We start from the raw sequence: 9,909 nt of genomic DNA, 5'->3' as shown, positions 1-9,909 counted from the left end.
AAAAAAAAAAAAAAAAAAAGAGCATACTATAGGGATACTGCCACATCAATGATCATGGCAGCACAATCCTCAACCTGTTTTCAATACAACTGTTATTTTCACTGAATTTACAGTGGTCTAGTAGACCAGTCTGCTGTTTGAATGGGCCAACGCCCTCCGGTATTTACATTCACAAACTGCTTTATGTTAAGGGAGAAAGATACCAGAGTTGCAAGTTCTGCCATTGAATGTCCAATGGCAGAGATGGAGGTGACACAGAGAAAGGGCCTAGGCTGGATTCCTGGAGAGCTTCTGCTGGTGGAAGCTGATAGTCTATTTTCATAGGAATCATTGCCTGCACAGTACAAGTCCATCAGCAGTGGTATATACAGTCAAGATAATGACACAAGTGATAGGATACTTATCTGAAAGAGGGGGTCACTTTACATGGAGCAGGAAATACATACTGTTCTTTTTGGCAATGGAAAATCTTTGCACATTTTGAAATCAACAGATTGTATTGGTTACATATATGTCAAAACTGATCAAATTGCATACTTCAAATTTGTTCATTTTATTGTACTTCAATTTTACATCAGAAAAGCAATGGAAAAAAATAAAATAAAATGACAAACAAATAAAAAAGACTGGTGTGGGGATACAACAATGAACAACATTAACAACAAAAACCTTATGGATTGTTAAAAAAAAAAAAAGATGATTCCTAGGGCAAAGCTGTATTATTATGGTGGGGCACGAAGCCAGGCAACTGGGAACTGCTGTCCTTTGGTAGTTTTGCATCAATGAGGAGGCTGAGGCACAAAACAAGATAGGACAAGTCTTGGGCAATGTGATACAGCCCCAAGGTCTGTAAAAAATAATTGAAGGGGAGAATGAGGACCTCTGGTTAGGAAGGGATGTTGATCCACCTTAAAATTGTGTATTAACATTAATATGACTTTATTTGTGTCCATAGACTGTCAAAGCTCAGGGGAATCCAAAGTACATTTGCTTCTATTTCAGACAGTACAAATACATATTTGTGACCTCAGTTTTCAATTGACTTGGAAAAAGAGGCATTATACTTTTTGCCTTAGGCACTGTGAGTTAATGTCAAATTATTGGCAGATATCACCCTTTTTATTGCATTTCTATTATCTCATATTTGCATCTGATGACTTTTTCTAAAATCTGATGAGAAAGACTTTTCTATTTGTTTTGGGTTATTTCATATGGTTTGCAGAAAGTGGTTTCCCCCTAGGGGTGATAAAAACTAATGCAAAACCTATTTTTTGGCAGAGGATAGTGTGTGGAATGAGTTTGTTACCTAATTTAACAGGGATGAGAGTTGAGAAGGAGGGAGATGGAAGGGTAACAGGAGTTTGGTGAAACTACTAGGAAGTAAACTTGTAAGAGGAAGTATGCTATGAGTAACCCTAAAAACAATGAGAGAAAGCGTTCAAGTAGGCTTTTAGTAACTTAAATATTCAAAGGCCTAACTGACAGTCTGTCTATCCATCCATTAATCCTTCTTAAATATATGGTGTCAATCTCTAATAGAATTAAAATCTATGCTTCAATCTGTATGCTCAGATATAGAAAAAGTAACTTTATATTTACATATTTTTGATGTTAAAATTATATACTTCATTTTGGATATAGTGCTCTTTTATATTTCTTTACTTTTTTTTTTTTCAGGCAAACCAGTGGTAAATGGAATAAACTTTGGACTCTTTTCTGGGGATTATTCTCTAGCTAAGGAAATATTCCATAATCAAAGTCAGAAGAGTCTCTTTCAAGGACACCTTACCCCCTTCCTGATATTTTCATATCATGCTTTTAGCACCATGCTCTTTGAAGGAACAGGGAGAGAATGAAAAGGAAGAAAATTTGATGGAAGGGCTGAAAAAGATGGAAGAGAAGGAGATAGGGAAGGAGGAAGAGTAAAATGATAAGATCATTATGTGATCGGTAATTTTTATTACCAATCGATGTTTGAGATAAATGTCCTCACCCAATTTTGGAGTCTCAACTCCTTGAATTGTACATTGCACATGGGAGGGGATGAAGATGGTTTGTAAGGGAGGAGTGAAACTCAAGGCTGGGGAGAGCAGGAAGGTGACTACCAGCCACTGTTTTTAGACAAAGCACATAAAAATCAAGAGGGGGATGTTTACTAGTTTGTTAACCTCAAAACTGCACAAACAGAAGCCCAAGTCCATCTTGCTACCTGCTGACACCCAAGGGAGCTCAGGCTCGGCCCATACCTACCTCACTGACCTGCGTGGGAGCCAGGGCCCAGGGTAAGTTTGGGTCTGTGTTGCTTCCTGCGCATCCCCACCACCACCACCTGGGACCCCAGATCTAACCCACTTCCATCTTGAGACACTGCAGCCATCCCCATACATCCCCATAGCCTTCCCCGTGAAGTAGCCTTGTGACAACAGAGAGGGCCAAGAAGCAGCTGCATCTTGGAGCAGACATCCCAAAGGCAGTGTAAGGCCCACCCTTTCAACCCCATCTCTGAAAGCCATTGCATGCATTTTGGGGCACCTCCAGTGCTATATCGAGTTATCTCCTGCTATTGCTGCCACCTCCTATAGTTGCAGTAGCATCTATCCTGGGACACTGGCAGGGTCTGGAAACCCAAAACCTAGGTGAGGTACTGATAATCTGTACAGATACTACAAGATTATAGGGTAGAAACTGTAATACCTCAGATCCACACTGCAAGAGAGGAAGTCACATAAACAACATGAAAAAAGATGGGAGGAAAGTACCCCCCAAAACCAGGATACTATAATAAGAGAAACCATGGACAGTGTAATTGATGAAATGTCAGAGAAGGAGTTCAGAATTCATAATTAAAATGATCTGTGAATTAAAGAATGACCTAAATGAGCAAATACAGGCAAAAATGTATTACTCCAACAAAGAGATAAGAGAGCAAATACAGGCAACCATTGATTACAGCAGTGAAGAGATAAGGGAGCAAATACAGGTAGCAAAAAATTACTTCAAGAAAGAGATAGAGATTCTGAAACAAAGAAACAAACAAACAAACAAACAAAAAAAAAAACAACAAACAACAATCAGAAATCCTTGAAATGAAGGAAATAATAAACTAAATAAAAAACTGAATAGAAAGCATCACTAACAGACTAGATCACTTGGAAGACAAAATGTCAGATAATGAAGACAAAGTATACTACAGAGCAATAGTAACGAAAACGGCATGGTATTGGCACAAAAATAGACTTGTAGACCAATGGTATAATAGAGAACACAGAGATTAACCCATATAATTACAGTCATCTTATATTAGACAAAGGCACCAAAACATACATTGGAGAAAAGATAGCCTCTTCAACAAATGGTGCTGGGAAAATTGGAAATCCATATGCAACAAAATGAAATTAAACTCCTATCTCTCATCATGCACAAAACTTAACTCAAAGTGGATCAAAGACCTAGGAATTAAACCAGAAACACTGTGTCTATTAGAAGAATAAGTAGGCCCACATCTCCATCATGTTGTATTAGGCCTCAATTTCCTTAATAAGACTCCTATAGCACCAGAATTAATATCAGGAATCAATAAAGGGGATGGATTCAAACTAAAAAGCTTCTTCTCAGCACAAGAAACAATCAGCAAAGTGAATAGAGAGCCTACAATTTGGGAACAAATTTTTACCACATGCACATCAAGTAGAGCACTAATCTCTAGGATATATAAAGAACTCAAAAATCTTAACACCAAAAACACAAATAACTCAGCAAATAAATGAGCCAGGGAACTGAAGAGACACTTCTCAGAAGATGATGTACAATCAACAAGTATATGAAAAAATATTCAACATCTCTAGCAATTAGAGAATTGCAAATCAAAACTACTCTAAGGTTTCATCTTATTCCAGTCAGAATGGTAGCTATTAAGAATACAAACAACAATAAATGTTGCTGAGGATGTAGGGAAGAAGGCACACTCACACATTGCTAGTGGGATTGCAAATTTGTATATTCAATATGGAAAGCAGTATGGAGAATCCTTAGAAACTGGGAATGGAATCACCATTTGACTCAGCTATCCCATTCCTGGGTCTATACCCAAAGGACTCCAAATCAGCATACTACAGGAACACAGCCACATCAATGATTATATCCGCATAATTCACAATAGCTAAACTGTGGAACCAACATAGATGCCCTTTAGTAGATGAATGGATAAGGAAAATGTGGTACATATACACAATGGAATATTATTCAGCATTAAAAGAGAATAAAATCATGGCATTTGCAGGTAAATGGATGGAGTTGGAGAATATAATGCTAAGTGAAGTTAGCCAATCCCAAAAAACCAAATGCCAGATGTTTTCTCTGATTTAAGGCTGTTGATTCATAATGTAGTGGTGGTGGTGGGGGCATGAGAGAATTAGATGAACTCTCGAAAGGGCAAAGGGGAAAAGGGAAGGGAGAGGAAGGGAGGGGGCATGGGTAGGAAAGACGGTGGAATGAGATGGACATCATTACCCTAAGTACATGTATGAAGACACAAATGGTGTGACTACTCTGTGTACAATTTTGCACTATATGTGTAATATGAATTGTAATGCATTCTGCTGTCATATATAACAAATTGAAATAAAAAAATGAAAACAAAATGCACAAACATATTCAGCAAAGATGCTGTGTATCCTGAGAGAATTCCCTGGAACTGTAAATGTCTCCATATCACTATCCATTTGTTGCCTTCCATTAATTATGAGGATGCCATTTCCCTGTTGGACAAAATTTCCTCTTTGCTTCCCTAGATAGGTAGACCCTCACCTCAACTTCTTTTGAGTGTTTGCTTTATGCAGGCAGCAATTTTGATACTGAGTCCCTGATCCCTCTAAGTCTTCTAGGTGTCACTCTATATAATTCTATCATGACAATCATGAGACCTAGCAATATTAAGTTTTTATTAAAGTCCCAAATATGTAAGATATGTCTAACAATGTTCGTGACTATGTATAGCAATGTTCAATGACTAACAATGTTCTTAACAATGTTCAGAAGGAGTCCTTCCTCTTGTGTTGAGGCTTTGTGGTGGTGCTTAGAAAAGGAAGAAGTTGTCTTACACCACTCCCAAGAAGAATGAGCATAAGAGAATGAAGGTTAAGTTGGCTGTTCTGAAATATTAGAAGGTAGATGAAAATGGCAAAATTAGCCATCAGATGAGTATGGTGCTGGAGTGTGTACCACCAACCACTTTGACAGATATTATTGTGGCAAGTGTTATCTGACTTACTCCCTCAACAAACCAGAAGACAAGTAATGTATATGAGTTAATAAAAGACATGAACTAATAAAAAAATAGGACTTAGAAGGTAAATCAACCAACCAACAAACATCTCAGTTATTGCTCTTGTTGCCTGTTTTTCAGGTCTTCTTCAGCTCAAGTGTTAGTCTTCCATAAAACTTGAAAGTTGCCACTACCATGTTACCTACCATATCCAGGACTTAAGAAGTGACACGTAAGTTGTGTAGCGCGGGGGGAAAGTTGAAATAGCATTTTAATCGTCAATGGAGGAATTTCTCTCCAGATAACATGGGAAAGGTAGAATGAAGTCCTTGGAATCAATGATGAGCTTTCAGTAACACATGAAAGTGAGCTTACATTGAAGGTGCATAATACATTTTAGCTGATGAGTAGTTTGTGCCGTGAAGAAAGAAAAATGTTGGTTTACTCTGTACTTCTTATATTTCTGAAAATTTTGTAATCAGAGAGAGAGAGCACGCGAGCGTGAGCACGAGTACACACATTTGGGGTTAAGGTGGACTTTTCTGACTTATGCTTCTACATAACAAGTATGAAGCTAACTGAGTCCAGTGAGAGAGATTCAAAAGATTTTTTGCAAAAGAGCCTTGCTGCACTTGAATTATGACTTGACAATTATGAACATGGTTAGTCATTTTGAAGAGAAGATTTGCATAATTTTGTCATTTGACTAATGTTTCCTAAAAAAAAAAAATAGAGGTATCTTATCTTGGTGCCCAAATAATTTGGAACTTATAGGAAAAACATTTTGGATTATACTGCTTTCCTTCTGGACTTCTATTATCAACATTTGTTATATTATATATATATATGTACATATATTAAAAATATATAATTTATTTATATATATACACATACACACATATAATTTTTGAACATTTTTTGGAATAATTTTAGATTTACAGAAAATTTGTGAAGATAATACCACTATTATTTTAAACCAGAAAAAGTTAAGAAAATAATGTTTTCATTCTTATTATCATGCTTTCAGGAAAAATTTCTTAGTTTGAAAATAAGACATAGCCCAACTAACTACCATTTTTGAATGGGTACTTTCTGATTTGAGAGTATTATTTTACTCCTGACATTCCATTGTAAACAAGTAGATACCATGGCTATGTATCTTGCCACTGCTTCTAAATTTAATTTAATTTAATTCTCATAGTCCACTCATCATTTAGGTTTCTCTCTCCATTTTAGATGCAATGATTTTATTTGCTAAGAGTCAGATACTTATAAAGTACATAAGAGAGAATGAGGAGAACAAAATTGAATAGAAATGATACAATCCTTTATGGTTCAGGAGTACAGAGAAATAACTTTTTTTCTGCAATGCATGACATTTGTGCTCTATCAAGAGTGTAATAGCTAACATACATATTCCATGTCAATTCTCCAAGATTTCTGAGGGCAATTTCTGATTGGAAATACAAAGAGATTTGTTCTAAGAGTCATTTTCTGATTTTCAATTCTCAAGACAAAAATATATTTCTGACTATCACTTAAATGACATTTTGCTTTAAAAAAATGTAGTATTGAGGGTAGCTCAAACATGAAGCAAGGATTTGGGTACAGATGGCACATTTTGTAGGTTACTTCAGGAAGTGGAAGTGAAGGAATTTGGACACTAGGACAGGAAGGAAGAAATGTCAATGAAGGGTGTGTATTTGAGCTAGTTTCTGGGATGGAGAATGGAAGCACAGTCATGTGAGGACTCTTTGAAGAATCATTTTGAAGATACCTCAGAGTTATTACCCAAGAAAATGAGAGACTAGAACATTTGTCCATTGGTTTCATTCTCCTTCGCTTGAATGTTGTTCCTATAGACATTAACTGCCTTGAAATTCTTGGTTACCTGTGTTTCCACTGAGTGACTTTCCACAGCTTTGGAGAAGATGGTGAGGCAGTAATGCAGTCACTTTGGTTAAAGGACAAGGCAGAGTGATGCTATGTGTGGAACTGTCCACCACAGCTGTGCTGAAACCACTGAGCCAAAAGGAGAAGTGGTAGCAGGCACCTCAAGTGGCTGCTACTTGTGATTTGCATAGATACATCTACATTATGTCAACTTTTATCAGTAGAATGGGCAGCTTTGTGAAGTGGGTACACATTCATGGATCCTCATGTCACAGGGGACATAATTGAATCATGTAGGTATTCTGTCCATGGAAATAGACAGGGAAGCATTCCCCGGTGAGCAAGGTGAGCAAACTCCGGGGGTGGGGGTGGGGAGCTGTAATGGGCGCCCTGATTCCTACTGAATGGAATGCCCAGCTATTCCCTGCTGAGGCTATTAAGATAACTATGTGGATGCGCTACCTGGTTTAACATAGTGACATCCTTTGAAGGAGAGAGGCTCTGTGTTTGCATTAACCTGGACCTTATCTCAGTTAGCTAACACTCAGGGTTAAAGGAATACTGGTCAAAGTGTAATCGCTGGTGGTGGGTAATATGTTAATTTTGGGGTTATTAAAGATGACTGCAGAGAGGGATAGGTATTCCTATTGTCTCCCATCCTTCTGTCTGTCTGCACCTGCCGTGTGTGTGTGTGTGTGTGTGTGTGTGTGTGTCTGTTCTTTGTGCATCTAGTCCACAGTTCCCCTGCACAGATGTTCCTTTACAGAATCATTAAGTGGAAGATATTATAAGGTTAACACAAATAAATGGAGATCTTGAGGAGACCTAAGATCTCTCAGTGTCTACATGCTATCTACACCCTTTGTGATTATTATATGTGATATACAGTGCTTCCTGCTTATTAAAGTTAATTCTTTAATAAACCCATTTGTTTGCAATCATTAACAAAGGTTTGTGGATGGTCCACTCTGTTCTGGGTACTGTGCTTTGCTGATTGTGGTGAGGGGGAGAAAAAAAGACTCTTATTGATTTTGTAGCATTTTTAGAAGTCCTAGGAAAGAGTGATATGATATTCGATAAAAAAATCCCATGAAATTAATTATCAGAGAAAACTGAGAAAAATTTATAGAGCTTGAGGTGCTGCACATTGCAACATAAGAAAAAACTATTTGGAAGTATTAGGGATAGGACTATGCTTGAGGCATTTAAAAGAATCTTCTCTTGTTCCCTGGATGTTACAATGTTTCAAGTATATTTTATATTTTCCCCATGTCTTCAAGTGTGAAAGAATGGGTTCATTCAAACAAAGCTTGGGATTTACTTAAGCAGGAATCTCCTTAACCAGACCCAAACGAACCTTTTCAAATGAAATCTACCAGAGCAGTAGCCCAGGGACCAGACAAGTTTGCTTTTACATAGAGCTAAACTTTATAGTCCAGGCATTTCTATCTCACCTATTCCAGGCAAGTCAAAGATTATTTGGAATTACAAAGGCAGTGGAACAATCTTCTTTACAATAGCGCACAAGTATTAGAGTTTAGTATTTGCTGTTGTCCAAAAAGTGACAGTAAGAGACATTTGAAGCAATTGCTTTGAAAAGTGCTGCCCAGCCTTCAACTTCTTGTTACCTCCCATATGAATTTTGCCTTCATTTATATCAACATTAATGAAACTCGGTACGGATTTGATGAGCTAGTCATATTTGTTCTAATACACATTAAATTAATTATAAAAATTTAAAGTATATTTGTGCATTGCTTATTTTACAAACCCAGGATTCTTGGTATGTGATGGATGCTACTGAATTAAAATGAAATCTTTTGGTCAAATGATTTAGGGTTGAGTATCACCCAAAATGAAACAATTCAGAGGGATAAGAAAGTGAAAGAGACAAATATTTCAGTTTGATGCTTTATTGTTTGCCATACATATATTGAAGCAGATACACAGTTTCCCATGGTAGAGCACATAATACTGCACTTTGTTAAAGAAGACTGTCCCACAAGGATGCAATGGTTAATAATTCCCAAGTGATGAAGCCAGTCAGCACACAACACTCTGAAACTGGTAGAAGGAAGCCAAGACATTCAGAGGCACATCATAAGCAACATGCAAGTCAAGGTTGTTACAGTAATCTGAAGCTAACACTATGTGTTTTTCAGTTTCATGTTTATTGTTGAAGTTTAGGTTCACAAAGGGCCTAAGTCCCCAAGCTAGCTCTGATCTCTATATTTGGCATAATCAGATAATTTCAGAGTTGCCAAGGACCTCTGAACAATATACACATGTATAAATACTTTTCAATATATGATAACAATATAATATAGAAAAGAAATACATATGTATTTTTCACTTGGAAAATTAGGACTACAAGAATACTTTTAGAATTTAACACTTACAAGACAAATAGTATACTATCTTTTCTATAGATAATAGATGAAATTCACAAAGTTCAGGAAATCAACATAGCTTATTTATATACATTTCTACTTTCTACTCTTGGGTGTGAGTGAATATTTTTTCACCAAGTACAGGTAGTTCCTTTCCTTCCTTTACTTTTCCTTTCAACTAATTGCCTTCCTTCGTCTATCCCTGTTGAATTGAACTTGCACGGAACATGATTTATTTGTGTTTCCCTGCCCGCATTTGTCTTATTTCTCTTTCATGGATTGTCTTTCCTTTAACTATCTAAATCAATCTATCCCTGAAAGAGACCCTAGTTTCTCTAGAAAGTTCTCTTAGTTACTCCAGGC

Source organism: Marmota marmota, unplaced genomic scaffold, assembly GCF_001458135.2.
Source record: "Marmota marmota marmota unplaced genomic scaffold, marMar, whole genome shotgun sequence".
NCBI lineage: Eukaryota > Metazoa > Chordata > Mammalia > Rodentia > Sciuridae > Marmota > Marmota marmota.
Note: the sequence above shows the minus strand (reverse complement) of the source record.